The following is a 26203-nucleotide window of genomic DNA, read 5'->3' as shown; positions in this document are numbered from 1 at the left end:
GTTCATCAGGGATATTGGTCTAAACTTCCCTTTTTTTGTTGTGTCTCTGCCAGGCTATGGTATCAGGATGATGCTGGCCTCATAAAATGAGTTAGGGAGGATTCCCTCTTTTTCTGTTGATTGGAATAGTTTCAGAAGGAATGGTACCAGCTCCTCTTTGTACCTCTGGTAGAATTAGGCTGTGATTCTCTCTCGTCCTGGACGTTTTTTGGTTGGTAGGGTATTAAATATTGCTTCAATTTCAGAACCTGTTATTGGTGTCATTCAGGGATTCAACTTCTTCCTGGTTTAGTCTTGGGAGGGTGTATGTGTCCAGGAGTTCATCCATTTCCTCTAGATTTTCTAGTTTATTTGCATAGATGTGTTTATAGTATTCTCTGATGGTAGTTTGTATACATTCTGTGGGATCGGTGGTGATATCCCTTTATCATTTTTTATTGCATCTATTTGATTCTTCTCTCTTTTCTTCTTTGTCAGTCTTGCTAGTGGTCTATCAATTTTGTTGATCTTTTTAGAAAACCAGCTCCTGGATTTGATGTTTTGAAGAGCTTTTTGTGTCTCTGTCTCCTTCAGTTCTGCTCTGATCTTAGTTATTTCTTGCCTTCTGCTAGTTTTTGAATGTGTTTGCTCTTGCTTCTCTAGTTCTTTTAATTGTGATGTTAGGGTGTCAATTTTAGATCTTTCCTGCTTTCTTTTGTGGGCATTTAGTGCTGTAAATTTCCCTCTATACACTGCTTTAAATGTGTCCGAGAGATTCTGGTATGTTGTGTCTTTGTTCTTATTGGTTTCAAAGAACATCTTTATTTCTGTCTTCATTTCATTATTTACCCAGTAGTCATTGAGGAGCAGGTTGTTCAGTTTCCATGTAGTTGAGCGGTTTTGAGTGAGTTTATTAATCCTGAGTTCTAGTTTGATTGCACTGTGGTCTGAGAGACAGTTTGTTATAATTTCTGTTCTTGTACATTTGCTGAGGAGTGCTTTACTTCCAACTATGTAGTCAATTTTGGAATAAGTGCGATGTGGTACTGAGAAGAATGTATATTCTGTTAATTTGGGGTGGAGAATTCTGTAGAAGTCTATGAGGTCTGCTTGGTACAGAGCTGAGTTCAAGTCTTAGTTATCCTTGTTAACTTTACGTCTCGTTGATCTGTTTGATGTTGACAGTGGGGTGTTAAAGTCTCTCATTATTATTGTGTGGGAGTCTAAGTCTCTTTGTAGGGCTCTAAGGACTTGCTTTATGAATCTGGGTGCTCCTGTATTGGGTGCATATATATTTAGGATAGTCAGCTCTTCTTGTTGAATTGATCCCTTTACCATTATGTAATGGCCTTCTTTGTTTCTTTTGATCTTGGTTGGTTTAAAGTCTGTTTTATCACAGACTAGGATTGCAACTCCTGCTTTCTTTTTGTGTTTTCCATTTGCTCAGTAGATCTTCCTCCGTTCCTTTGTTTTGAGCTTATATGTGTCTCTGCACGTAAGTTGGGTCTCCTGAATATAGAACACTGATGGGTCTTGACTCTTTATCCAGTTTTCCAGTCTGTGCCTTTTAATTGGAGCATTTAGCTTATTTACATTTAAGGTTAATATTGTTATGTGTGAACTTGATCCTGTCATTATGATGTTAGCTGGTTATTTTGCTCATTAGTTGATGCAGTTTCTTCCTAGCTTCGATGGTCTTTACATTTTGGCACGTTTTTGCAATGGCTGGTACTGGTTGTTCCTTTCCATGTCTAGTGCTTCCTACAGGATCTCTTGTAAGGCAGGCCTGGTGGTGACAAAATCTTTTTTTTTTTTTTTTTTTTTTTTTTGTGACTGGCTGGAATGATTTTATTTTCTTTCTTTTTTTTAAAAATTATTATTATACTTTAAGTTCTAGGGTACATGTGCATAACATGCAGGTTTGTTACATATGTATACTTGTGCCATGTTGGTGTGCTGCACCAATCAACTCGTCAGCACCCATCAACTAGTCATTTACATCAGGTATAACTCCCAATGCAACCCCTCCCCACCCCCTCTCCCTGATATAGGCCCCGGTGTGTGATGTTCCCCTTCCCGAGTCCAAGTGATCTCATTGTTCAGTTCCCACCTATGAGTGAGAACATGCGGTGTTTGGTTTTCTGTTCTTGCAATAGTTTGCTGAGAATGATGGTTTCCAGATGCATCCATGTCCCTACAAAGGACACAAACTCATCCTTTTTTATGGCTGCATAGTACTCCATGGTGTATATGTGCCACATTTTCTTAATCCAGTCTGTCACTGATGGACATTTGGGTTGATTCCAAGTCTTTGCTATTGTGAATAGTGCCGCAATAAACATACGTGTGCATGTGTCTTTATAGCAGCATGATTTATAATCCTTTGGGTATATACCCAGTAATGGGATGGCTGGGTCATATGGTACTTCTAGTTCTAGATCCTTGAGGAATTACCATACTGTTTTCCATAATGGTTGAACTAGTTTACAATCCCACTGACAGTGTAAAAGTGTTCCTATTTCTCCACATCCTCTCCAGCACCTGTTGTTTCCTGACTTTTTAATGATCGCCATTCTAACTGGTGTGAGATGGTATCTCATTGTGGTTTTGATTTGCATTTCTCTGATGGCCAGTGATGATGAGCATTTTTTCATGTGTCTGTTGGCTGTATGAATGTCTTCTTTTGAGAAATGTCTGTTCATATCCTTTGCCCACTTTTTGATGGGCTTGTTTGTTTTTTTCTTGTAAATTTGTTTGAGTTCTTTGTAGGTTCTGGATATTAGCCCTTTGTCTGATGAGTAGATTGCAAAAATTTTCTCCCATTCTGTAGGTTGCCTGTTCACTCTGATGGTAGTTTCTTTTGCTGTGCAGAAGCTCTTTAGTTTAATTAGATCCCATTTGTCAATTTTGACTTTTGTTGCCGTTGCTTTTGGTGTTTTAGACATGAATTCCTTGCCCATGCCTATGTCCTGAATGGTATTACCTCGGTTTTCTTCTAGGGTTTTTATGGTTTTAGGTCTAACATTTAAGTCTCTAATCCATCTTGAATTAATTTTCGTATAAGGAGTAAGGAAAGGATCCAGTTTCAGCTTTCTACTTATGGCTAGCCAATAATCCCAGCACCATTTACTAAATAGGGAATCCTTTCCCTATTTCTTGTTTTTCTCAGGTTTATCAAAGATCAGATGGCTGTAGATGTGTGGTATTATTTCTGAGGACTCTGTTCTGTTCCATTGGTCTATATCTCTGTTTTGGTACCAGTATCATGCTGTTTTGGTTACCGTCGCCTTGTAGTATAGTTTGAAGTCAGGTAGCGTGATGCCTCCAGCTTTGTTCTTTTGGCTTAGGATTGTCTTGGCAATGTGGGCTCTGTTTTGGTTCCATTTGAACTTTAAAGCAGTTTTTTCCAATTCTGTGAAGAAACTCATTGGTAGCTTGATGGGGATGGCATTGAATCTATAAATAACCTTGGGCAGTATGGCCATTTTCACGATATTGATTCTTCCTATCCATGAGCATGGTATGTTCTTCCATTTGTTTGTGTCCTCTTTTATTTCACTGAGCAGTGGTTTCTAGTTCTCCTTGAAGAGGTCCTTTACATCCCTTGTAATTTGGATTCCTAGGTATTTTATTCTCTTTGAAGCAATTGTGAATGGAAATTCATTCCTGATTTGGCTCTCTGTTTGTCTGTTACTGGTGTATAAGAATGCTTGTGATTTTTGCACATTAATTTTGTATCCTGAGACTTTGCTGAAGTTTCTTATCAGCTTAAGGAGATTTTGGGCTGAGAAGGTGGGGTTTTCTAAATATACAATCATGTCATCTGCAAACAGGGACAATTTGGCTTCTTCTTTTCCTAACTGAATACCCTTGATTTCTTTCTCTTGCCTGATTGCCCTAGCCAGAACTTCCAATACTATGTTGAATAGGAGTGGTGAGAGAGGGCATCCCTGTCTTGTGCCAGTTTTCAAAGGGAATGCTTCCATTTTTGCTCATTCAGTATGATATTGGCTGTGGGTTTGTCATAAATAGCTCTTATTATTTTGAGATACGTTCCGTCAATACCGAATTTATAGAGCGTTTTTAGCATGAAGGGCTGCTGAATTTTGTCAAGGCCTTTTCTGCATCTATTGAGATAATCATGTGGTTTTTGTCTTTGGTTCTGTTTATATGCTGAATTATGTTTATTGATTTGCATATGTTGAACCAGCCTTGCATCCTAGGGATGAAGCCCACTTGATCATGGTGGATAAGCTTTTTGATGTGCTGCTGGATCCGGTTTGCCAGTATTATATTGAGGATTTTTGCATCGATGTTCATCAGGGATATTGGTCTAAAATTCTCTTTTTTTGTTGTGTCTCTGCCAGGCTTTGGTATCAGAATGATGTTGGCCTCATAAAATGAGTTAGGGAGGATTCCCTCTTTTTCTATTGATTGGAATAGTTTCAGAAGGAATGGTACCAGCTCCTCCTTGTACCTCTGGTAGAATTCAGCTGTGAATCCATCTGGTCCTGGACTTTTTTTGGTTGGTAGGCTATTAATTACTGCCTCAATTTCAGAGCCTATGATTGGTCTATTCAGGGATTCAGCTTCTTCCTGGTTTAGTCTTGGGAGAGTGTAAGTGTCCAGGAAATTATCCTTTTCTTCTAGATTTTCTAGTTTATTTGCGTAGAGGTGTTTATAGTAGTCTCTGATGGTAGTTTGTATTTTTGTGGGGTCGGTGGTGATATCCCCTTTATCATTTTTTATTGTGTCTGTTTGATTCTTCTCTCTTTTCTTCTTTATTAGTCTTGCTAGCGGTCTATCAATTTTGTTGATCTTTTCAAAACACCAACTCCTGGATTCATTGATTTTTTGGAGGGTTTTTTGTGTCTCTATCTCCTTCACTTCTGCTCTGATCTTAGTTATTTCTAGCCTTCTGCTAGCTTTTGAATGTCTTTGCTCTTGCTTCTCTATTTCTTTTAATTGTGATGTTAGAGTGTCAATTTTTGATCTTTCCAGCTTTCTCTTGTGGGCATTTAGTGCTATAAATTTCCCTCTACACACTGCTTTAAATGTGTCCCAGAGATTCTGGTATGTTGTATGTTTGTTCTCATTGGTTTCAAAGAACATCTTTATTTCTGCCTTCATTTTGTTATGTACCCAGTAGTCATTCAGGAGCAGGTTATTCAGTTTCCATGTAGTTGAGAGGTTTTGATTGAGTTTCTTAGTCCTGAGTTCTAGTTTGATTGCACTGTGGTCTGAGAGACAGTTTGTTATAATTTCTGTTCTTGTACATTTACTGAGGAGTGCTTTACTTCCAATTATGTGGTCAATTTTGGAATAAGTGTGATGTGGTGCTGAGAAGAATGTATAGTCTGTTGATTTGGGGTGGAGAGTTCTGTAGATGTCTATTAGGTCTGCTTGCTGCAGAGATGAGTTCAATTCCTGGATATCCTTGTTAACTTTCTGTCTCGTTGATCTGTCTAATGTTGATAGTGGGGTGTTGAAGTCTCCCATTATTATTGTATGGGAGTCTAAGTCTCTTTGTAAGTCTCTAAGGACTTGTTTTATGAATCTCGGTGCTCCTGTGTTGGGTGCATATATATTTAGGATAGTTAGCTCTTCCTGTTGAATTGATCCCTTTACCATTATGTAATGGCCTTCTTTGTCTCTTTTGATCTTTGATGGTTTAAACTCTGTTTTATCAGAGACTAGTATTGCAACCCCTGCTTTTTTTTGTTCTCCATTTGCTTGGTAGATCTTCCTCCATCCCTTTATTTTGAGCCTATGTATGTCTCTGCATGTGAGATGGGTCTCCTGAATACAGCAGACTGATGGGTCTTGACTCTTTATCCAGTTTGCCAGTCTGTGTCTTTTAATTGGAGCATTTAGTCCATTAACATATAAGGTTAATATTGTTATGTGTGAACTTGATCCTGCCATTATGATATTAACTGGTTATTTTGCTCGTTAGTTGATGCAGTTTCTTCCTAGCCTTGATGGTCTTTACATTTTGGCATGTTTTTGCAATGGTTGGTACTGGTTGTTCCTTTCCATGTTTAGTGTTTCCTTCAGGGTCTCTTGTAAGGCAGGCCTGGTGGTGACAAAATCTCTAAATATTTGCTTATCTGAAAGGATTATATTTCTCCTTCACTTATGAAACTTAGTTTGGCTGGATATGAAATTCTGGGTTTAAAATTCTTTTCTTTAAGAATGTTGAATATTGGCCCCCACTCTCTTCAGGCTTGTAGAGTTTCTGCCGAGAGATCTGCTGTTAGTCTGATGGGCTTCCCTTTGTGGGTAACCCGACCTTTCTCTCTGGCTGCCCTTAAGATTTTTTCCTTCATTTCAACTTTGGTGAATCTGGCAATTATGTGTCTTGGAGTTGCTCTTCTTGAGTATCTTTGTGGCGTTCTCTGTATTTCCTGAATTTGAATGTTGGCCTGCCCTACTAGGTTGGTGAAGTTCTCCTGGATGATATCCTGAAGAGTGTTTTCCAACTTGATTCCATTTTCCCCCTCACTTTCAGGCACCCCAATCAGATGTAGATTTGGTCTTTTTACATATTCCCATACTTCTTGCAGGTTTTGTTCATTTCTTTTTCTTCTTTTTTCTTTAGATTTCTCTTCTCGCTTCATTTCATTCATTTGATCCTCAATCGCTGATACTCTTTCTTCCAGTTGATCGAGTCGGTTACTGAAGCTTGTGCATTTGTCACGTATTTCTCGTGTCATGGTTTTCATCTCTTTCATTTCGTTTATGACCTTCTCTGCATTAATTACTCTAGCCATCAATTCTTCCACTTTTTTTCACGATTTTTAGTTTCTTTGCACTGGGTACGTAATTCCTCCTTTAGCTCTGAGAAGTTTGATGGACTGAAGCCTTCTTCTCTCATCTCGTCAAAGTCATTCTCCGTCCAGCTTTGATCCGTTGCTGGCGATGAGCTGCGTTCCTTTGGAGGGGGTGATGCACTCTTATATTTTGAATTTTCAGCTTTTCTGCCCTGCTTTTTCCCCATCTTTGTGGTTTTATCTGCCTCTGGTCTTTGATGATGGTGACGTACTGATGGGGTTTTGGTGTGGGTGTCCTTTCTGTTTGTTAGTTTTCCTTCTAACAGTCACGACCCTTAGCTGTAGGTCTGTTGGAGATTGCTTGAGGTCCACTCCAGACCCTGTTTGTCTGGGTGTCAGCAGCAGAGGCTGCGGAAGATAGAATACTGCTGAACAGCGAGTGTACTGTCTGATTCTTGCTTTGGAAGCTTCCTCTCAGGGGTGTACTCCACCGTGTGGGGTGTGGGGTGTGGGTCTGCCCCTAGTGGAGGAAGTCTCCCAGTTAGGCTACTCAGGGATCAGGGACCCACTTGAGCAGACAGTCTGTCCATTCTCAGATCTCAACCTCCGTGTTTGGAGATCCACCGCTCTCTTCAAAGCTGTCAGACACAGTCGTTTGCGCCTGCAGAGGTTTCTGCTGCTTTGTTGTTGTTTAGCTGTGCCCTGTCCCCAGAGGTGGAGTCTAGAGAGACTGGCAGGCCTCCTTGAGCTGCTGTGATCTCCACCCAGTTGGATCTTCCCAGGGCTTTGTTTACCTACTTAAGCCTCAGCAATGGTGGGCGCCCCTCCCCCAGCCTGGCTGCTGCCTTGCCTGTAGATTGCAGACTGCTGTGTTAGCAATAAGGTAGGCTCTGTGGGCGTGGGACCCTCCCGGCCAGTTGTGGGATATAATCTCCTGGTGTGCCCATTTGCTTAAAGCGCAGTATTAGGGTGGGAGTTACCTGATTTTCCAGGTGTTGTGTGTCTCAGTTCCCCTGGCTAGGAAAAGGGATTCCCTTCCCCCTTGCGCTTCGGCCTCACCCTGCTTCAGCTCTGGCTGATTGGGCTGCAGCAGCTGACCAGCACCAATTGTTCGGCACTCCGTAGTGAGATGAACCCAGTACCTCAGTTGATAATGCAGAAATCACCTGTCTTCTGTGTTGCTCGCGCTGGGAGTTGGAGACTGGAGCTGTTCCTATTCGGCCATGTTGCTCTGCCCCAGTTTTTTTTTTTTTTTTGAGACAGAGTCTCGCTCTGTCGCCCAGGCTGGAGTACAGTGGCACGATCTCGGCTCACTGCAAGCTCCGCCTCCCGGGTTCACACCATTCTCCTGCCTCAGCCTCCCAAGTAGCCGGGAGTACAGGCGCCCACCACCACGCCCGGCTAATTTCTTTTTGTGTTTTTGGTAGAGATGGTGTTTCACTGTATTAGCCCGGATGGTCTCGATCTCCTGACCTCGTATCCGCCCACCTCGGCCTCCGAAAGTGCTGGGATTGTTAATTTTTGGAGCATAATAACCTATTTATGTTCACTCATCACCTTTCAAAAAATGACTTTTAAAAAATTCATACAGACTATTAAAAATAGTTTTTAACAGGAGTAAATTTTGGTAAAATTGTGAATTACTCAGAATTTGCCTTTTCACAGTCTTCTCCTCCAGAGTTTCCCACTAAGTACTACTTTGCGGTCATGTAAGCTTTAAAGGGGCAGAAGAAAAGAGGGAGAAAGAAGGAAAAGGGATTGAAAGGAGGAAAAGGAAGAAAAATATGAGATTATTAATGTGAAGCTCTTAGTACTGTGCTTGGCATCTATTAAGCATTTTATAAAATGTGTTATTATTGCCACTGCTATTATTATTAACATTAAAACGTACCTGTTTTCTGTTGGATTTCTTTAGGACCTGACTTTTAAAGATCTTAAGCTATTTAGATTCTGGAGTCAGGCTCTACTGTGTTCTTTGCTAACTGTGTGTACATGAAAAAATAATCTTTCTGAGAGTCTGTGTCCTTGTTTATAAAATTGAAATGATGATGCAGCCCTCTCACTGGTCTATTTTGAGGCTTCTTGAGACAATATATAAAAAGGGCCAAGCACGTGGAAGGCTCTCAGTTACTGATTTTTTCCTCATCTCCATCTCTCTTGACATCCCTTTGAAAGCCTGAGAGAGCAGACTAGAGCTCTGACTGGTTAAGGTGCCTCAACGGTGGATCCCCATGACTGCCCAGAGTGAGTATGGGAGATCTTAGTCCAGCCCTACCCCCATTTGTTTAACAACTTAATTCATCATATGGATGTATATAGATTTAAAATTGTGATATCCTTTTGCTGAGTTAGCTTATAGAATTATTCTGAAATAATTACTATTATCACTGTGACTATTACTACTGTTCTTAATTATTTCTATTAAATTATTGCTCTGACTCTGAATGTCTGCGTAGTAATGCTGCTTTTGTTAAAGTTTGATACTGATGTAGCTATGCCAGCTTTCTTCTGGTTTGTGTTTACATGTTGTATCTTTTGCTATTTTTTCACTTTTGATCGCTCTGTGTCTTTATATTTAAACTATATCGCTTGTAAGTCACATATTGGGTTTTGTTTTACTTTTTTTCAATAAGAGCTTTGTTGAGATATAATTCACATACCATAAAGTCTACCCTTGTAATGTATATACTTCAGTGATTTTTTTATGTATTCATGGAGTTTTGCATGCATCACTACTATCTAATTCCAGAAGATTTTTATCATTCCAAAAAGAAACCCTTTACCCATTAACGATCACTCTCCATTCTCCCTCTTCCCCGCCTTTACCTTCCAGCCTCCAACAACCACTAATCTACTTTCTGTCTCTATGAATTTGCCTATTCTGGACATTTTATATAAATATAATCATACAATATCTGGGCTTTTGTACCTGGTTTCTTTTACTTAGATTGTTTTTCAGGTTCATCCATATGGTAGTGTATATTAGCGTTTCATATCTTTTTTAGTATTTTATTCTTGCTGTGCTTCAGTTCATTATTTTCCATTTACCTGTTTTTTAGTTCATCAGTAATCTGTTGTTAAACCTATCTGTTGAGTTCAAATTTCAGTAGTTGTTTTTCAGTTCTATTATTTATAATTATGTTTTAATATATTTTAATCCTCTACTGCAATTTTCAATCTTTCTCTCAATATTTTCTGTTTCTCAGTTTTTTGTTTGTTTTTTGTTTTTTTTTGAGACGGAGTTTCACGCTTGTTGCCCAGGCTGGAGTGCAATGGTGCGATCTTGGCTCACTGCAACCTCCACCTCCTGGGTTCAAGAGATTCTCCTGCCTCAGCCTCCTAAGTAGCTGGGATTACAGGCACCCAACACTGCGCCCAGCTAATTTTTCATATTTTTAGTAGAGATGGGGTTTCGTCATGTTGGCCAGGCTGGTCTCAAACTCCTGACCTCTGGTAATCCACCTACCTCAGCCTCCCAAAGTATTGGGATTAGAAGCGTGAGCCACCATGCCTGGCCTCTCAGTTTTCTTTAACATATTAATCATGGTACTATAAAAGTTCTTATTTTCTAACTCTACTTTTTTGGTTACCTGTGATTCTCTTGTTTGTTTTTTTCTCATAGTTGTCATTCTCTTTCTTGGCATATATTACAGAAAGATAGACATTGTGTATAAAAGCTCTGGAGTTACAATGTTATCTTCTAGAGAAGCCCACTTTTTTCCTTCTACTAGGCAGAGTGTTGGGTGGATCACTTTAATCCAATCAGAGCAAAGGACTAGCTTGTAGAGCTTTTCATAAAGAGCTCTGGGTGTTCACCAGGGCTTTAGCCCTAATGGGTTCTGAATTCCAATTCCCGTCTCCTTAGGATTCTGAGGCTGCTGAAAATGTCTTGCTTTTCAAAGATTTCCTGCTCAGCCTCCTATCCTGCACAGTTTGACAGATATCTTGAGGAAAAGCTGGCTATATGTCAGGCTTTGTTCTTTACCTCTCTCTCCTCTCTGGGATCTTGGCCCCTCAAGTTTCTAATTTTCTCTTACTATCCCCAAGAGACAACCAAAGCTCTGCCTCTTTCATGTTTTCCAGAAGCAGTCTTATGGCTGGGGGAAAGCCTAGATGGATTCTTAACCTCTTGACCTTTTCCCAGAATCAGCAGTGTCCCAAGAGAAAGAGGAGCAGCAGAATATCTGCTCAGCTCTTTTGTTTTCTCCTCTCTGGAATCTTGGCTTTTCTAATTCTAGCTGCTTAATCAGCTCTTTCTAACACCTTTACACACACAGGCCTTTTTTTTTTTTTTAATGTAAGAGATAGGGTCTCCCTCTGTCACCCAGACTGAAGTGCAGAGGCTTGGTCACGGCTCACCATAACGTCAAAGTCCTGGGCTTAAGCAATTCTCTCTCCTTGGCCTCCTAGTAGCTGGGACTGCAGGTGTACACTACCATGCCTAGCTAATTTTTTTTTAATCTTTTTTTTTTTTTTTGGTAGAGATAGGATCTTGCTATGTTGTATAGGTTAGTCCTGGACTCCTGGCCTCAAGCTGTCCTCTAGCATTGGCCTCCCAAATCCCTGAATTATAGGCATGAGCCACTGCCCCTGGCCTCAACATAGTTTTAAAATATATATTATTTGGATTTTTGGAGGAATTTCTTTTGTTTTGTTTTGTTTGAGATAGAGTCTTGCCCTGTTGCCCAGGCTGGAGTGCAGTGGCACGTTCTGGCTCACTGCAACCTCTGCCTCCCAGGTTCAAGTGATTCTCCTGCCTCAGGCTCCCAAGTAGCTGGGACTACAGGCGTGTGCCACTACACCTGGCTAATTTTTGTATTTTTAGTAGAGATGGGGTTTTACCATGTTGTCCAGGCTGGTCTTGAAATCCTGACTTCAAGTGATCTGCCCGCCTTGGCCTCCCAAACTGCTGGGATTACAAGTGTGTGCTACCTTGCCAGATCCTGTTTTGTTTTTTAGATATGGTCTTACTCTATCGCCCAGGCTGGAATGCAGTGGTGTGATCATATCTCACTGCAGCCTCGAACTCCTGGGCTTAAGCAATCCTCTCACTTTAGCCCCCTGAGTAGCATGGACCCCAGGCACATGCCACCACGCCTGGCTGATTTTTTATTTATTCATTTACTTTTTTAAAAAAAATTTTATTATACTTTAAGTTCTAGGGTACATGTGCACAACGTGCAGGTTTGTTACATATATATACATGTGCCACGTTGGTGTGCTGAACCCATTAACTCGTCATTTACATTAGGTATATCTCCTAATGCTATCCCTCCCCCTTCCCTGCTCCCCACAATAGGGCCCGGTATGTGATGTTCCCCTTCCTGTGTCCAAGTGATCTCATTGTTAAATTTCCACCTGTGAGTGAGAACATGTGGTGTTTGGTTTTCTGTTCTTGCGATAGTTTGCTGAGAATGATGGTTTTCAGCTGCATCCATGTCCCTACAAAGGACACAAACTCATCCTTTTTTATGGCTGCATAGTGTTCCATGGTGTATATGTGCCACATTTTCTTAATCCAATCTGTCACTGATGGACATTTGGGTTGATTCCAAGTCTTTGCTATTGTGAATAGTGCCGCAATAAACATACGTGTGCATATGTCTTTATAGCAGCATGATTTATAATCCTTTGGGTATATACCCAGTAATGGGATGGCTGGGTCATATGGTACTTCTAGTTCTAGATCCTTGAGGAATTGCCACACTGTTTTCCATGATGGTTAAACTAGTTTACAGTCCCACTAACAGTGTAAAAGTGTTCCTATTTCTCCACATCCTCTCCAGCACCTATTGTTTCCTTATTTTTTAATGATTGCCATTCTAACTGGTGTGAGATGGTATCTCATTGTGGTTTTGATTTGCATTTCTCTGATGGCGAGTGATGACGAGCATTTTTTCATGTGTCTGTTGGCTGTATGAATGTCTTCTTTTGAGAAGTGTCTGTTCATATCCTTTGCCCATTTTTTGATGGGGTTGTTTGTTTTTTTCTTGTAAATTTGTTTGAGTTCTTTGTAGGTTCTGGATATTAGCCCTTTGTCAGATGAGTAGATTGCAAACATTTTCTCCCATTCTGTAGGTTGCCTGTTCACTCTGATGGTAGTTTTTTTTGCTGTGCAGAAGCTCTTTGGTTTAATTAGATCTCATTTGTCAATTTTGACTTTTGTTGCCATTGCTTTTGGTGTTTTAGACATGAAGTCCTTGCCCATGCCTATGTCCTGAATGGTATTACCTCGGTTTTCTTCTAGGGTTTTTATGGTTTTAGGTCTAACATTTAAGTCTCTAATCCATCTTGAATTAATTTTCGTATAAGGAGTAAGGAAAGGATCCAGTTTCAGCTTTCTACTTATGGCTAGCCAATTTTCCCAGCACCATTTATTAAATAGGGAATCCTTTCCCCATTTCTTGTTTTCATCAGGTTTGTCAAAGATCAGATGGCTGTAGATGTGTGGTATTATTTCTGAGGCCTCTGTTCTGTTCCATTGGTCTATATCTCTGTTTTGGTACCAGTATCATGCTGTTTTGGTTACCGTCGCCTTGTAGTATAGTTTGAAGTCAGGTAGCGTGATGCCTCCAGCTTTGTTCTTTTGGCTTAGGATTCTCTTGGCAATGTGGGCTCTTTTTTGGTTCCATATGAACTTTAAAGCAGTTTTTTCCAATTCTGTGAAGAAACTCATTGGTAGCTTGATGGGGATGGCATTGAATCTATAAATAACCTTGGGCAGTATGGCCATTTTCACGATATTGATTCTTCCTATCCATGAGCATGGTATGTTCTTCCATTTGTTTGTGTCCTCTTTTATTTCACTGAGCAGTGGTTTGTAGTTCTCCTTGAAGAGGTCCTTTACATCCCTTGTAAGTTGGATTCTTAGGTATTTTATTCTCTTTGAAGCTATCGTGAATGGGAGTTCATTCATGATTTGGCTTTCTGTTTGTCTGTTACTGGTGTATAAGAATGCTTGTGATTTTTGCACATTAATTTTGTATCCTGAGACTTTACTGAAGTTTCTTATCAGCTTAAGGAGATTTTGGGCTGAGAAGGTGGGGTTTTCTAAATATACAATCATGTCATCTGCAAACAGGGACAATTTGGCTTCTTCTTTTCCTAACTGAATACCCTTGATTTCTTTCTCTTGTCTGATTGCCCTAGCCAGAACTTCCAATACTATGTTGAATAGGAGTGGTGAGAGAGGGCATCCCTGTCTTGTGCCAGTTTTCAAAGGGAATGCTTCCAGTTTTTGCTCATTCAGTATGATATTGGCTGTGGGTTTGTCATAAATAGCTCTTATTATTTTGAGATACGTTCCATCAATACCGAATTTATTGAGCGTTTTTAGCATGAAGGGCTGCTGAATTTTGTCAAGGCCTTTTCTGCATCTATTGAGATAATCATGTGGTTTTTGTCTTTGGTTCTGTTTATATGCTGAATTATGTTTATTGATTTGCATATGTTGAACCAGCCTTGCATCCCAGGGATGAAGCCTACTTGATCATGGTGGATAAGCTTTTTGATGTGCTGCTGGATCCGGTTTGCCAGTATTTTATTGAGGATTTTTGCATCGATGTTCATCAGGGATATTGGTCTAAAATTCTCTTTTTTTGTTGTGTCTCTGCCAGGCTTTGGTATCAGGATGATGTTGGCCTCATAAAATGAGTTAGGGAGGATTCCCTCTTTTTCTGTTGATTGGAATAGTTTCAGAAGGAATGGTACCAGCTCCTCCTTGTACCTCTGGTAGAATTCAGCTGTGAATCCATCTGGTCCTGGACTTTTTTGGTTGGTAGGCTATTAATTATTGCCTTAATATCAGAGCCTGCGATTGGTCTATTCAGAGATTCATTTTCTTCCTGGTTTCGTCTTGGGAGAGTGTAAGTGTCCAGGAAATTATCCTTTTCTTCTAGATTTTCTAGTTTATTTGCATAGAGGTGTTTATAGTATTCTCTGATGGTAGTTTGTATTTCTGTTGGGTCAGTGGTGATATCCCCTTTATCATTTTTTATTGTGTCTGTTTGATTTTTCTCTCTTTTCTTCTTTATTAGTCTTGCTAGCATTCTATCAATTTTGTTGATCTTTTCAAAAAACCAGCTCCTGGATTCACTGATTTTTTTTGGAGGGTTTTTTGTGTCTCTATCTCCTTCAGTTCTTCTCTGACCTTAGTTATTTCTTGCCTTCTGCTAGGTTTTGAATATGTTTGCTCTTGCTTCTCTAGTTTTTTTTTTTTTTTTGAGATGGAGTCTTGCTCTGTCCCCCAGGCTGGAGTGCAGTGGCCGGATCTCGGCTCACTGCAAGCTCTGCCTCCTGGGTTCACGCCATTCTCCTGCCTCAGCCTCCCGAGTAGCTGGGACTACAGGCGCCCGCCACCTCGCCCGGCTGGTTTTTGGTATTTTTTTTTAGTAGAGTCAGGGTTTCACTCGGTTAGCCTCTAGTTCTTTTCAGTTGTGATGTTAGGGTGTCAATTTTAGATCTTTCCTGCTTTATCTTGTGGGCATTTAGTGCTATAAATTTCCCTCTACACACTGCTTTAAATGTGTCCCAGAGATTCTGGTATGTTGTATGTTTGTTCTCATTGGTTTCAAAGAACAGCTTTATTTCTGCCTTCATTTTTTTATGTACCCAGTAGTTATACAGGAGCAGGTTGTTCAGTTTCCATGTAGTTGAGAGGTTTTGATTGAGTTTCTTAGTCCTGAGTTCTAGTTTGATTGCAGTGTGGTCTGAGAGACAGTTTCTTATAATTTCTGTTCTTGTACATTTGCTGAGGAGTGCTTTACTTCCAACTATGTGGTCAGTTTTGGAATAAGTGTGAAGTGGTGCTGAGAAGAATGTATAGTCTGTTGATTTGGGGTGGAGAGTTCTGTAGATATCTATTAGGTCCACTTGGTGCAGAGTTGAGTTCAATTCCTAGATGTCCTTGTTAACTTTCCATCTTGTTGATCTGTCTGATGTTGACAGTGGGGTGTTAAAGTCTCCCATTATTATTGTATGGGAGTCTAAGTCTCTTTGTAGGTTTCTAAGGACTTGCTTTATGAATCTGGGTGCTCGTGTATTGGGTGCATATATATTTAAGATAGTTAGCTCTTCCTGATGAATTGATCCCTTTACCATTATGTAATGGCCTTGTCTCTTTTGATCTTTGATGGTTTAAAGTTTGTTTTATCAGAGACTAGGATTGCAACTCCTGGTTTTTTTTTGTTTTCCATTTGCTCAGTAGATCTTCCTCCATCCCTTTGTTTTGAGCCTATGTGTGTCTCTGCATGTGAGATGGGTCTCCTGAATACAGCACACTGATGGGTCTTAACTCTTTATCCAATTTGCCAGTCTGTGTCTTTTCATTGGAGCATTTAGTCCATTTACATATAAGGTTAATATTGTTATGTATGAACTTGATCCTGCCATTATGATATTAGCTGGTTATTTTGCTCGTTAGTTGATGCAGTTTCCTCCTAGCATTGATGGTCTTTACATTTTGGCATGTTTTTGCAGTGGCTGGTACTGGTTGTTCCTGTCCATGTTTAGTGCTTCCTTCAGGATCTCTTGTAGGGCAAGCCTGGTGGTGACAAAATTTCTAGAATTTGCTTGTCTGTAAAGAATTTTGTTTCTCCTTCACTTATGAAGTTTTGTTTGGCGCATATGAAATTCTGACTTGGAAACTCTTTTCTTTAAGAATGTTGAATATTGGCCCCTACTCTCTTCTGGCTTGCAGAGTTTTTGCCGAGAGATCTGCTGTTAGTCTGATGGGCTTCCCATTGTGGGTAACCTGACCTTTCTTTCTGGCTGCCCTTAACATTTTTTCCTTCATTTCAACGTTGGTGAATCTGACAATTATGTGTCTTGGAGTTGCTCTTTTCGAGGAGTATATTTGTGATGTTCTCTGTATTTCCTAAATTTGAATGTTGGCCTGCCTTACTAGGTTGGGGAAGTTCTTCTGGATGATACCCTGCAGAGTGTTTTCCAACTTGGTTCCATTCTCCTCGTCACTTTCAGGCACACCAATAAGACGTAGATTTTGTCTTTTCACATAATCCCATATTTCTTGGAGGCTTTGTTCATTTCTTTTTACTCTTTTTTCTCTACACTTCTCTTCTCGCTTCATTTCATTCATTTGATCTTCAATCACTGATACTCTTTCTTCCAGTTGATCGAGTCAGTTAGTGAAGCTTGTGCATTTGTCACGTAGTTCTCATGTCATGGTTTTCATCTCTGTCAGTTCTTTTAAGGTCTTCTCTACATTGATTATTCTAGTTATCCATTCATCCATTCTTTTTTCAAGGTTTTTAGTTTCTTTGCGCTGGTTACATAGTTCCTCCTTTAGCTCTGAGAAGTTTGATGGACTGAAGCCTTCTTCTCTCAATTCGTCGAAGTCATTCTCCATCCAGCTTTGTTCCATTGCTGGCGATGAGCTGCGTTCCTTTGGAGGGGGAGATGCGCTCTTATTTTTTGAATTTCCAGCTTTTCTACACTGCTTTTTCCCCATCTTTGTGGTTTTATCTGCCTTTGGTCTTTGATAATGGTGACGTACTGATGGGGTTTTGGTGTGGGTGTCCTTTCTCTTTGTTAGTTTTCCTTCTAACAGTCTGGACGCTCAGCTGGAGGTCTGTTGGGGTTTGCTTGAGGTCCACTCCAGACCCTGTTTGCCTGGGTATCAGCAGCGGAGGCTGCAGAAGATAGAATAATGCTGAATAGCGAGTGTTGCTGTCTGATTCTTGCTCTGGAAGCTTCGTCTCAGGGGTGTACCCAGCCATGTGAGGTGTGAGGTGTGGGTCTGCACCTAGTGGGAGATGTCTCCCAGTTAGGCTACTTAGGAGTCAGGGAGCCACTTGAGCAGGCAGTCTGTCCGTTCTCAGATCTCAACCTCCATGCTGGGAGAACCACTGCTCTCTTCAAAGCTGTCAGACAGGGACATTTACATCTGCAGAGGTTTCTGCTGCTTTTTGTTTAGCTGTGCCCTGTCCCCAGAGGTGGAGTCTATGGAGGCAGGCAGGCTTCCTTGAGCTGCGGTGGGCTTCACCCAATTCGAGCTTCCCAGTGGCTTTGTTTACCTACTTAAACCTCAGCGATGGCGGACGCCCCTCCCCCAGCCTCACTACCGCCTTGCAGTTAAATCCTAGCAATAAGGGAGGCTCCGTGGGCGTGGGACCCTCCGGGTCAGGTGTGGGATATAATCTCCTGGTGTGCCGTTTGCTGAGACCCTTGGTAAAGTGCAGTATTAGGGTGGGAGTTACCCAATTTTCCAGATGTTGTGTGTCTCAATTTCCCTTGGCTAGGAAAAGGAATTCCCTTCCCCCTCATGCTTTCCAGGTGAGGCGATGCCTCGCCCTGCCTCAGCTCTCGCCAGTTGTGCTGCACCCGCGGACCAGCATCGACTGTCTGACACACCCCAGTGAGATGAACCCGGTACCTCAGTTGAAAATGCGGAAGTCACTCGTCTTATGTGTCACTCAGGCTGGGAGCTGGAGGCTGGAGCTGTTCCTATTCAGCCATCTTGGGTGCGATGAGTTTTTATCTGTTCATTTACTTTTTGTAGAGACAAGGTCTCATGATGGTGCCCAGGCTGTGGAGGATAGTTTTGATAGGTGAGTTGGTCTGCCACAGATGATTGTATCCTACCTGAAATCAGTAGTTTGACCTAACTGGATTATCTTGTTGCTTTTGCCTTTGAGTGAGTTGAGTGTTGGTCAGAGGAACTCACTAGATTTTATAGCGTATTCATATATATGCAGTTGATCTCCAGTTATTCACTGTCAACTGGAGACAGTTTTGGAGATTCATAAGATATGTATATGAGATGTTAGTTTATGAAAGGCTTTTATAGAATTATAAAATGCTTTCACAGATGTTAATTCATTAGATCTTTTCAATTTTGTAAGGATAAGCATTAGTATCTTCAATTAAAAGTTGAGTTTGGAAAGACTGTTGCCTTCTGTGGTCTATTTGCTACTTTTGGGTCAAGTTGGGATTCAAACCTAGATTGTATAAGACCACATCTAGTGTTTTTTCCCATCTGCATCCATTTGGAACTATAGAAACTGGCTCTTGTGTAAATCAGTTTGTCTTATTGCGTAACAGAGCAGTATGAAGTATTAGAACTGTAAAATAGTGTGTTATTTACAGATATACTCAAAGGACTCTGTCTCTCTCTCTTTACTTTGTCCTAAGTAGAATGTAAAGCTCACAAATGGTGTTGTGTTTTGCTTTAACTGTCAACACTTGAATGTGTTACATTTTACTTCTGTCTATTATTCAGCAAAAGAGAAGGGGGCTTGCTGCCCAACGCACTAGAAACCAATGCTACGACACCAAGTTTTGAGGAAAGAAAAGCTTTATATTGCAAGTTGACTAACAAGGAGGTAGGAGTCTGGCTCAAATGTGTTTCCTCATGCTGACTTTAAGGCAGTAATTTTATAAGAAAAGGTCGAGGGGTAGATGCTGAGATTAGCAGGTGATTGATCAAAGGAAAGGGGAGGTCTGGTAAAATCCTTAGGCATGCACAGTTATCTCTTCATGCCTCCTCATGGGTTCCATGTGCAAATTGGGGGAGAGTTAGTATGAAACATCTGGTAGAAATGAACACCGTGATGTCAGCAAGCTCTTTCTGTGCAAAACTCCAGTTGGCCATATTGATTTCAACTGATTTCAGCCAGTTTTATCTTATAAGTAGAGAGAGTCTCGGCATTTCAGCAAGTTGTTTCTTTTTTTATCTGCCATCCTGCAAACCATTTGTTAGTCATTGGTGTCGTTAACTCTTTAGGGGCGTAGTTGCATGTCTTGTTTGTTTTTCTTCATCCTCCACTTCAGTAAAATGACCAAAACAAAATTGAAGTGCCGGAAGAGAAATAAGACCTTTGAATTATCCATAGATAGAAGAGGTATGTTTTTCTATTCCTAATGGACCCAGGTTACTGTGAGGGTTCCTGGATCTGATTGTTAAAAATTTTCAGTCATCTTCTCTGTTACCTGCCACTTAGTACATTATCAATGGCTTGCTTCCTGCTGCACTTCTCCCTGCTCTCTCTCTTTGACTATTTCTGGTCTGCTATTGCTTAGAAAACTAGATAACCAAGGTTGTAAAAATTATCTTAGATAACCAAGGTTGTAAAAATTATCTTAAAAAATAAGAATACCATCTTAGGATTTCAGAGGGTGGCTAGAAATTGAGGTCCAGAAAAATTAAGTGACTTGCCCAGTGCACGTGCACAGCCTGTCAACACAGTTGACAAGAAAAATGGAATCTTCTATGTACTATACTATAGTCTTTAATTTTTTTCATCATTTAAATTTTTTAGTCCCTGAATGATGGCCTAGGAGACTGTAATGAGTACAGCATATTAGTCACAAAGACCTTTTTACTACCTTCCTAATTGATAGATGAATTCTATCTTTTTACTATCTTCCTAATTGATAGATGTATTCTGCCAAACATGTTACTTCCACATAAGTTTGTTTGTGTGCTTACACTTATTTAATCTTATACACTAATTCTTTTTATGTGTTTATACTTATTTAGCCTTATATACTAATTCTTTTTTTAAAAAATAGAGGCAGGGTGTTACTCTGTCACGTAGGCTGTAGTGCAGCGGTGAATCATAGTTCGTTGTAACCTCACCACTTGAGTGATCCTCCTGCTTCAGCTTCCTGAGTAGCTGGGACTACAGGTGCATGCCACCGTCCCTGGCTAATTTTTCTATTTTTCATTGACATGAGGCCCTGCCGTGTTGCCCAGGCTGTATTTGAACTTCTATTTTTAAGCAATCCTCGTGTCTGGGCCTCCCAAAGCGCTGGGATTACAGATGTGAGCCACCATGCCCGGCCTTTGTATACTCACTTTCAAAAATTTAAGTCTATCATCTGTGATTTGAGAATAGGTATTTGTTAATATAAACAAACCAGGTAACATCTCAGTTCTCCAAACCCCATGCAGCTAAACTCTAAAGCAGTCTTCATGAATCTGAAATTTTTGTACAGAGAAAGTCAATGATAGGAACATTTTAAGATTTCTGCTAAGAATCACTGAGCATAATATATCTAGTATTTATAGTAGATATGCCATTGATGCTTAATAAACATTTGAAAAACCCTCTCTAAAAACTGCAGAAAAAAGATGTACACCTGTAATCCGAGCTACTCGGGTTAAGGTAGGAGAATCGTTTGAGTCTAGCTTGGGCAACATAGTGGGACCTTGAATCTAAAAAAAAAAAATACAATAAATAAAATAAAAATTTTAAAAGTGTTTAAAAAATTAAAACTTCGGAAAAGACAAAAATTGCTGAATAATCACTTTGAATACATTTGCGTTTAATATATTATGAAGTATTGAAGTAAAGAGTTGCAAATATTTTCACCCTACAGCCCTAATTAGAATAGTCAGAACGGGCTGGACGTGGTGGCTCATGCCTATAATCCCAGCACTTTGGGAGGCCGAGGCGGGTGGATCATGAGGTCAGGAGATCGAGACCATCCTGGCTAACACAGTGAAACCCCATCTCTACTAAAAATATAAAAACTTAGCCGGGCGTGGTGGCGGGTGCCTGTTGTCCCAGCTACTCAGGAGGCTGAAGCAGGAGAATGGCCTGAACCCGGAAGGCGGAGCTTGCAGTGAGCTGAGATCACGCCACTGTACTCCAGCCTGGGCGACAGAGCGAGACTCCGTCTCAAAAAAAAAAAAAAAAAAAAAAGAATACTCAGAATGTTGCTTTAATAAGTACTTAGTAAATATATTCAAGAAATTTAAATGACTTTATGAAGTTTTTTTCAGTTGGGATGAATTGTAGACTCCATTGGGAACAGAAATTCTTGAAGTCTGAAGACTGAGACATTCTGTAGCTTAAAAGTTTTCTTACCATGAAAATAGCCTTGCCGTTGGCTTGTGTACTGAATTAATTGGAAGTTCACTGCCCATAATTCTGTCTTCCTAGGATCTGCCTAGAGTTTTCTGTCTGCATTCCTTTCTTTGAGAGTGAAGGGGAGTACTTGACTATCTTTTGTAAAGATTTTTCTTGGCCGGGCGCGGTGGCTCAAGCCTGTAATCCCAGCACTTTGGGAGGCCGAGACGGGCGGATCATGAGTTCAGGAGATCGAGACCATCCTGGCTAACACGGTGAAACCCCGTCTCTACTAAAATACAAAAAAAATTAGCCGGGCGAGGTGGCGGGCGCCTGTAGTCCCAGCTACTCGGGAGGCTGAGGCAGGAGAATGGCGTGAACCCGGGAGGCGGGGCTTGCAGTGAGCTGAGATCCGGCCACTGCACTCCAGCTTGGGCAACAGAGCTAGACTCCGTCTCAAAAAAAAAAAAAAAAAGATTTTTCTTTTTCTCTTTAGATTCCTAATTATGCTGGGTATGCCGTCTTTAATGATGCTCTGTGTAGCCTATAGTTGGGCAAAAGCTGATTGGAAGATACTCTTCAGCAACTTGATTGTTTTCAGTATTTAGAACTTAGTAATTTTTACCTTTGGAAAGACAGTTTTATCTCTAGCTTTAACAATTTTATATCTAGCTCTAAATTTGCAGGAGCATGAATGAAGCTGGAAACCATCATTCTCAGCAAACTATCACAAGGACAGAAATTCAAACACCGCATGTTCTCATGCATTCTCTAACCTGAGCTTTATACCTTTATTGTAACTCTTTTTCAATTTGATCAGTTTGATATAGAGGAAAGCTGGTGGGCTTTAGAGTTGGAAACACTTGGTTTGAAAACCTAGCTCTGCGATTTACTAACTGTGCAACCCTGGGTAAGAGAGTATTGTCTCTGAGTCTAAGTTCCTCAAGTATAACAGGAGTTATAATGAGTATTATTTACTCACTACAGAGTAGTAAGTTATAGTGAGTATCATTTATTTATTACTTACTTTCAATTGGCAAATGAAAATTTTATCTATTTATGGTATACAGTATAATGTTTTGACATATGTATATGAATACATTGTGAAGTAGCTAAATCAAGCTGATTAACATATCTGTTGCTTCACATGCTTATTCTTTTTTGTGATGATGAGTATTCTTTTTTGTTTATTTTTTTTATTATACTTTGAGTTCTAGGGTACATGTGCACAATGTGCAGTTTTGATACATAGGTATACATATGCCATGTTGGTTTGCCGCACCCATCAACTCATCTTTTACCTTAGATATTTCTCCTAATGCTATCCTTCCCCCAGTCCCCCATCCCCTGACAGGCCCCAGTGTGTGATGTTCCCCGCTCTGTGTCCAAATGATCTCATTGTTCAATTCCCACCTCTGAGTGAGAACATGCGGTGTTTGGTTTTCTGTCCTTGTGATAGTTTGCTGAGAATGATGGTTTCCAACTTCATCCTAGTTTGCTGAGAATGATGGTTTCCTGCTTCATCCATGTCCCTGCAAAGGACATGAACTCAATGATGAGTATTCTTAATAACACCTGAAAACCATGATATTATCTTAAAGTGTGGCACCTATTTTACAATTGAATTGATTTTTCAGAATTATTATTGTGTTTTACATTTTTAGATAGATTTTGTGTTTGAAATAAATAATTCTTAGAAAGCATCACAATGTCTAGTAGATAATCTCATGCCTCAGAAAATTCATGGCATTACCATATTAGTTTACTATTTATGTTAAAATATGGATAATAAAATCATTTATTTTCCAAATCACATGAATTCACTGAAGTTTTTTTTTTTTTTTTTTTTTTTAATTTATTTAAGATGGAGTTTTGCTCTTGTTGCCCAGGCTGGAGTGGAATGGAGTGATCTCAGCTCACTGTAACCTCTGCCTCCTGGGTTCAAATGATTCTCCTGCCTTAGCCTCCTGAGTAGCTGGGATTACAGGTGCACACCACCACGGCCGCCTAATTTTTGTATTTTTTAATAGAGAAGGGGTTTCGCCATGTTGGCCCGGCTGGTCTTGAACTTCTGACCTCAGGTGATTTGCCCACCTCAGCATCCCAAAGTGCTGGGATTACAGGCATGAGCTACCGCACCCGGCCAAACTCACTGAAGTTTTTTGAAAATTTTATACATTTATGTTATTTAATATAATGTTTCATAAATGGTAATTATTACTATCCATTTTTATAAAAAGATGCATTAAGTTATATGATACCTGACTTATTTTGTAATTTATAAAATTTCAGACCCCACTGCATATGCCATGTATAGTGGCTAGCTGGTATCCCACGCTTATGTGAGAAGGGCTAAATGAAGAGATGCTGAGGCCCTTCAAAGTGAGTGCTCTACTCTGCTGCATTGCCCAGAGATTAGATTTCTTGACATTTACCTTAAAACCCTGAACAGTTTGTGCTCGGGAGCTCTGCTATTTGCTAAACTACTTTAGTAAACAGCATGCTGTGAAGCAAGACCCCACCAGAGCACTTTCTGCAATATCTTTTAATTTTGGTTTTCCTTTATGCCCATGTGTGGTTTTATATTATAGACCAATGGAAAAAAAAAATTTGATGTGAGTAATGTTGCTTTTTCCTCCAATTTTTCACGGCTTTAAAAAATAATTAAGGAGAGCCTTTAATACCTCTTTGAAAGTAATTATGAAGGTTTTTTTAGTATTTTGAAAGATCATAGAATCCACTATATAGTAATTTTTAAATATTTTAAATTGGATGTTTAACTCTAAATTAGAAAAAGCAGAACATTATTGAAAGCTTTTCTTTAATAGAAAAACTGCTTTGATTTTTATTTCATAATCATTAATTTAAAATATTAGTTACATGAATTATTATTTACAACTTGCATAGTAATTTTCATACATCTCCATAATAAAAATTCACTCTGTAATCTCTTCTGTAAAAAGAAGTAAACAGCACCTGCCAGAGCACTGTAGCAACAAGAGCCATCAAATGTGTATTCACTTCACTATTCAACAGTGAAAGAGTTAATAAAAGCTGAATACATTATAGGATTACAAAGAATTTTATTTATTAGGGGATGGGGAGGGCATGGTATATATGGGATGATACATTAATAACCTCTGTATTCTGCAAGACTGACCTATTGCTTTGGAACTACTCTCTTAGCCCCACAGAGACTGTGAAACAGTGTTTTGGTGGTCTATAGGAGAGGTTCAACTTGGCAAATGTAGTGGTAAGTGATGTCATTGAATGCATACCATATGTATTGAGAGTCAGTGAATGCTATTCTCACTGCTGCACACAGGCATATGTAAGTGTTGGAATGGAAAAATCATTTTTATGAAAATATAGAGAAGTAAAACAAGAATGTTCTGTCCTGAGCCTGATCAGATCACCAGTAGCTGCCAAGAATGAACGCTCCGTGTAAGGTTTTCTCTTCTTAATTCTCCAGCTTCCGGCCTTTTGTTGGCTCTCAAAAGTAGTCTATTCGGAAGGCCTTATTCAGCATGTTCTTTCTTGATATGATATGAACACCAAATGAAAGTTCCATTTTCTCCATTAAAGTAAAGCTGGGAGAATATTTTAGTGTGCATGGTTTGCAGCAGATGGAAATGATTAATTGCTTTAGCTAACTTGCCAAATTGTTCTCTTTCCCAGTAGAGTTGGGTTTTATCAGAGATTCGTACTGCTAATCATTGTAACACTTACTAATGTATCAGAAAGAATATAATTGTTGCATTTTAATTATTCTCATTACTATTATTTAAGGCATTATGCTCTAATGCTACACTAATGGATATGTCAAATAAATAAAGCAATTGATTCCTTTTGGAAATTTATGACCTGTAAGATAGAGTAGAAGAATACATGGAGATATAAAAATGTGAAGTAGCCAGTTATTTTACTCTTAAATTTTTATTAGCAAATCAGTGTCCTTACTAAAAGTCAAGTGTCATTTTCTTAAGCTTGAATAGATGCTATCTTAAATCTTAATCTCTTTTGTATTTTGTATAAAGACTGCCTGTTATAACAGTATGATTTTAAAGTAACACTTCAAGAAATAAAAACAATATTTGCCCTTTATAATAGGACATTAGAAATGTAAATGTAAATAATAATATAGATTGTTATAGCAATTCTGTTAACACTTTGATATTTCATTTTAGATTTTTAATATACATATACATATATACATATAAGAAACATATATGTTGTATAGATATATGTATATTTTTATTTTTACAAAATTTGGAAATACTCTTTAACATTTTCTCAGCTATTTTTACTTAATAATATAACTTGATATTTTCCTGTCATTAAAATGTTTTTAGAAATCTTCTTTTTAATGGGGAATTAATTTTTTAATTAAACAAACTTTTTAAAATTTAGAGACAGGGTCTCATTCTATTCCCCAGGCTGGAGTGCAGTGGTGCCATCATAGCTTATGCAGCCTCGAATTCCTGGGCTCAAGTGCTTCTCCTGCCTCAGCCTTCCAAATGCTGGGATTACTGCTGGTGTGAGCCATTGAGCCTGGCCCTAAGGAGTGAGTTTTTGTTTTGTAAAGGAAATACTGCTTTTTGGATTAGAAAAAGTCAATATACCCCTTACATTTCAGCT

The 26203-nt window shown here is 39.5% G+C and overlaps 1 protein-coding gene across 11 annotated transcripts in view; it reads left to right on the top strand.

Annotated features, from left to right (window-relative positions):
- LOC105495739 (tetratricopeptide repeat domain 28) overlaps nt 1-26203 on the top strand; it is a 715636-nt gene that overhangs the window by 139729 nt on the left and 549704 nt on the right. Inside the window, exons 1-2 of one of the 11 annotated variants that reach the window (XM_071080891.1) lie at nt 23416-23947; nt 24752-24818. The exons of 9 other annotated variants lie outside the window; for them this stretch is intronic. The gene's annotated coding sequence lies outside the window, so the exon portion shown is untranslated. Of the gene's footprint in view, nt 1-23415; nt 23948-24361; nt 24819-26203 lie in introns of those variants that run through there. One more of the 11 variants, XM_071080890.1, reaches the window with a different exon arrangement.

The sequence above is a fragment of the Macaca nemestrina genome, chromosome 15, assembly GCF_043159975.1.
Source record: "Macaca nemestrina isolate mMacNem1 chromosome 15, mMacNem.hap1, whole genome shotgun sequence".
Lineage (NCBI taxonomy): Eukaryota > Metazoa > Chordata > Mammalia > Primates > Cercopithecidae > Macaca > Macaca nemestrina.
The sequence above is the reverse complement of the archived record's forward strand: the minus strand, read 5'-3'. Positions and strand labels throughout refer to the sequence as shown.